Source organism: Andrographis paniculata, unplaced genomic scaffold (genome assembly GCF_009805555.1).
Source record: "Andrographis paniculata isolate CXL003 unplaced genomic scaffold, ASM980555v1 Contig70END, whole genome shotgun sequence".
NCBI lineage: Eukaryota > Viridiplantae > Streptophyta > Magnoliopsida > Lamiales > Acanthaceae > Andrographis > Andrographis paniculata.
The window spans coordinates 1,210,678-1,216,110 of record NW_026137607.1 but is presented as its reverse complement, the minus strand read 5'-3'; the positions used below and the strand labels follow the sequence as shown (position 1 = coordinate 1,216,110).

General features: G+C 23.4%; 1 pseudogene; it reads right to left on the bottom strand.

Annotated features, from left to right (window-relative positions):
- Window positions 1–4,158, bottom strand: LOC127264292 (cytokinin riboside 5'-monophosphate phosphoribohydrolase LOG1-like; annotated as a pseudogene).
- Window positions 4,159–5,433: the final 1,275 nt, after the last annotated feature.

Below are 5,433 nucleotides of genomic sequence, written 5' to 3'. Positions count from 1 at the left end.
AAAAAAAAAGTAACAATACTATTTAATGGATATATCAATTCAATTCATACAAATAGATACCAAAAACAAATGAAATACAAACAATAATGTTTGGTTAAAAGTGGACATCAAACACTCCACAAACAACTCTCTAATTGGGACCAAATCATCAATGTGTGTGCCAATGAAAATTCACAATTTAAAAAATAAAAATAAGAATAAGAATACTACAGTATAATGTTGGCCTAATACTTGTCTCTATATACATCCTATTGTTGTTATCAATTGATTTTTATTATTTTTTTTTAATTTTAAATTTTATATCAAATTTTTAAAATTAATTTACTCTTTTTTTTAATCATTATTTTCATGTATTGTCAGTCAACGTGCAATATCCGTTCTCGTGCAACAAGTGGTAGTCATATGTTGCTCCATCTCCCAACTCAGTTTCGATGCAACCTCACGGTGTACCGGCACATAGTTCTACATAAAATAAATAAATAAATAAATTAGAAGTATTCATACATATGTTAGAATAAATATATTCGATAATACAAAATATATTGAAAAATATTTGTTCTTTTATTATTTCAAACCAAAAATACTATTTACTTGACACAGTTTTTAATAAAAAAAAAATACATTATTTTCTCTTACAAAATATCACGTCAAAATACTATTTAAATAAAATTTCAAATCAACAGTCCATTTAATATTAATTTATTATCATAAAAGAACAATGTTACAATTCTATACAATGAAATTGCTAACTTAATATCATCTCTTTATCACTAAAAATTCTTGAATTATAACAATCATTATAACTATCTTCAATTATATTAGCATTGAATCATATTCAAAAGAATATTAATACTTGATGAATGAATCCGATCTTAAATTTATATTCGAATTTTAATCATATACTTCATTCGTCCCATAAGAATGATATCATTTTTCATTTTTCATTTTTATCCGTCACAAAACAATGATATCATTTTCTAATTTAGTAATTGCAATATCTACCTAACATAATTAATACCCTTACAACTTTTAATATATTAAATAAATATCATTACTTTTATACCACATAATTTAATATGAGCATTTTTGTCTTTTTTACTATAAAAATAATACCAATATTAAAAAATTTACGTGCAAAAAGCAAATAATATTCTTTTTCTATATTTTAATGTATTTATATATATATATATATATATTACGGATAATGTAGATATACCTCAAGGTTGGCGATGAGTTCGTGGGCGGTGGGGGCGGAGACAATAATATGACGGGCAGCGGGGGCAATGAAGCCCTCGTCGACAGCCTTGTCAATAAAGGACAAGAGTGAGTTGTAATAGCCGTCGACATTTAGCAATCCGACGGGCTTGTCATGGATCCCTAGTTGTGCCCAAGTTATTACCTCTAGCAACTCCTCTAGTGTTCCGTACCCACCTAACATTATATATATATATATATCATCCGTTACATTTACAACTCATCGTCGTCCCATCTAATATAAGTATTCATTTCATTACAAGATAAATTATTATCTTATTGTTCATAAATGTTATATTCATTTGAGCTACACATGAGTTTTAATTAATATAATATTATATTGATTGATTGTGATATAAATTATGAGCATTTGAGAAAGTATTCGGACGAGTTAATTAAATGAAATGTATAAATAAGTGTAATGCTAAACAAATATAAATTAAAAAGTGTAAAAAAATTATTATAAATAAATATTATAAATGAAATGTACGGTATTTTTTGTAGACATGTAAAAAAACAAAAGAAATATATATTTGGTGAACAGATGAATTATTAATATTATTATTATTGGATTTTTTTGTTTAGTGTTTTAATTTGAAGTGATTTTTTTGTATTAAAATATAAAAATTGTATAAATAATATATAAAAAAAAATACTATTTTATATGAAATTATTAGTTTTTATGATATAATAGAGTATATAGATTAGTTATATTATATAAATATGTGTATATTATATTTTTTCTTATTAATATTCATTAGAATGTGTCAACATAAAATTAATAAGTGAACAAACTCATTATTATTATTTTTATTATTATTATTATTATTATTATTATTATTATTATTATTATTAAATTTACCCGGCAAGGCTACGAATGCATCGGCTTGTCTCGCCATCTCGGCCTTCCTTTGGTGCATTCCCGACACGGCTCTCACTTCCCCGACCGGCTCTCCGGTTATCTGATAACGTCCGTTCATTTATTTTTAAATTTATCGATATATTATTTATGAGTAACATAAATTAATATTGAAATTCAATATATTATTATTGCATTAGAAGTACCTCTTTTGGCATTAAAGTAGTGGGAATCACCCTGCGATTCAACAAAAATGTTTATTATATAATCACAAAAAATATAACAAGAAAATAAATAAATAAATACAGAATTTGTTCAGTTGATGTTAGTTCATATTTTAATATAAATAATTAGTTTAAATATAATATTTTATATAAAAATTATATATTTATAGAAAATAACAAAAATTGCATAAAAAAAAAACTAAAATCAAATTTTAAATAAATAGAACCGGTTCTAGTGAATATATATTATTTACATTGATGTCGTTACGTCTATTTCTCTTTACACAGAAGTTTTTGGGATTTTTTCAATTTAAGAAAAACAAAAAAGCCAATAATTGAGAATTTGATTTGTAAAATAAAATAATTATTTAATGTGATATTTATTTATAAATTAAAAAAAAATTATTTGATAAACAATATTAAAATTTTCAAAAGTATTTATATAAACCGAGCTAATTATTAAACCATTATTTATAAAAGATTAAAATAAATAAATATTAGATATTCTAAATCAAATAAATTTCATATAAAAGATTAAAATTTTTATGTTAAATTGCACAAATTTCATCGGCAATTTCGCAAAATTCCTCGTATTTCTAAAAGTGCGTTAAACGTCTTCGAGATTTTATAAACTTTACGTCTAACTCTTCAACGGTCCTTATTTAACGGTATTTGACCTAAATGTGCCCAAACTGCGAATAAATTTTACAATCTCAATTTATAAATCCCTAAAATTACAAATATATTAATTTTTTTTATATTTAGCCTAAAAAAACAGTAAAAATAAATTCTTAAAACTTAAGAAAAATAATTATTTTTTAGCATATTTAGAATTTTTTGTGTAAATATAAGAAAAATAAATATATTTGTAATTTTAAGAATTTAGAAATTGAGATTCTAAAATTTATTCACAGTTTAAGCGCATTTAGGTCAAATATACCGTTAAATAAGAACCGCCGAAAGAGTTGGTTCAAATTTTATAAAACCACGAAAAAAATTGACGCAATTTTAAAAATATAAAAAATTTGCCCAATTTCATAAAACCAAATATTAATTTTGTACCATTTAGCCAAAATTTTATATTAGATATTATAGTAATATATATATATATATATATAATTACCCTAAGACGTGGCGGCCGCCATTAAAGACAGCTCGAGAGACCAGGCCCATCAAGCCAATGCTCCCACCTCCATACACCAAATCTATGTTCCTTTCAACCTGCACCCATTTTATTATTTATTTTATTATTTAAAAATTAAATACATAAAAATAAATAGATAAATAAAAATACAAATATATATATATATATATGTATATAGATACAGTCTCGATCATCAATTAAAGCTGTCATAATAATTCATCATAAATACATTCCTTGCTCATTAACGCAACCCACACAGTAATTAATATTGTGTATTAATTGCCTCCACGTTAATCTCGACTGCTTCACATATTCCTTATTATTCCCGAAGAGGCATTAATTAAGAATCATAATATATATATATATATATCCGATCAATCTTATTAATTACAGCCTTAATTGCATAAAATTTAATCTTAATTGCAACGAATTAAACAAAATAAAAATAAATTAAATTAAATTAAATTACCAATTGTTTGGCGAGCTGGATGGCTGCAATTTGAAAGCTTGGATTCTTGCCAGGGCTGCTACCACAGAACACACATATCCTCTTGAATCTTGATTCCCTTTTAACTTGCTCAATATTATTATTATTATTCTCCATTAATATTCAAAAATATAATAATAATATTTATTTATTTAATAATCTATATTAAAGAAAAATAGAAGAAATTACGAAGAAGATTTTGGGGGAGAAATGAATGAAGGAATGGGTGCCATTTATATATGGAAATGGTTACTGGGGTCGGCCAATGGCAGTTCTACACGTGGCACACCCTGTCATAATATAATTTAAATTTAGGAGTAGTATTAATGTGATGTAATGGAGTTGAATTGGGGTGATGTGTGTGTTATTTATTTGAGGACAAAAATGCTGTCATTTTCAATCTAAAGTCTACATAAAAGCAAAGGGGACACGACAGTTGGTGTGTATGTCTACCGCTGTCATTCAAATTTATTCTAGTTTTTTTTTTAATAAAAAAATAGTATTTTTTTATTAAAAAAATAAATTTTTATTTTTATATATTCTTTTTAAAATTTGTGCTCGGTCAATTACTAATATTTTTAATTTTTATTAATTTTTTTATTGTAAATTTAAAAATAAGATTAGAATTTTAAATAATAAAAATTAATAAATATTCAATACGATATAAATAAGTATTTATGTGATGTCTAAATTTTTTAATTAATTTTTAATATAATATAAAAAATATTTGATTTGATATGTTACGATTAAAAATTAGTTAATAATGAGATTTGATTTAAAATTCGATTTTTATATTTCATTAAAAAAAATTATTTATGACTATTATTAAAAGTGAAAATTATCAATTTGCTCAATACTAAAGTGTCAAAATTATTGTATATCGTAAATTTTTATATGGTATGATATCGTACCGAATATTTTCAATACGACAATTACATATATTTATAGCATTGTTGGTATAATATATACCGAAAATATCAATACAGTTTGATATTTTAGTATTTAATATATCGATCTATATCAATAATTTAGTATATTGATACTAAAATAATTAACTTTCTAATATATTCTTAAAATTATAAAATTATTTTTAATTTTTATATTTCAGTGTAAAATATTATATTCTGATACCATACATGTAATTCAATTAGAAATGATTCGATACTGTATTCATTCAGATAATACCGAATCATATTGTATACCACACCGAATTATTTGGTATATTAAAAAAATATCGATACTATACAAAAAAAAATTCGGTATACTAAAATTTGGCATTTTCGGTATTTTTTTAATACGGTGTGTTATTTCTGTAATTCAGTAATTTTTTATCTATAAATTCGGTATACCAAATTATTGGTATAATATCTCATTACGATAAAATAACATACTAAAAATTTTGGTACGTAATATTGAACTATCCCTACCAACAATCAAATTCGAAAAATTTGATGTTATGTTTATA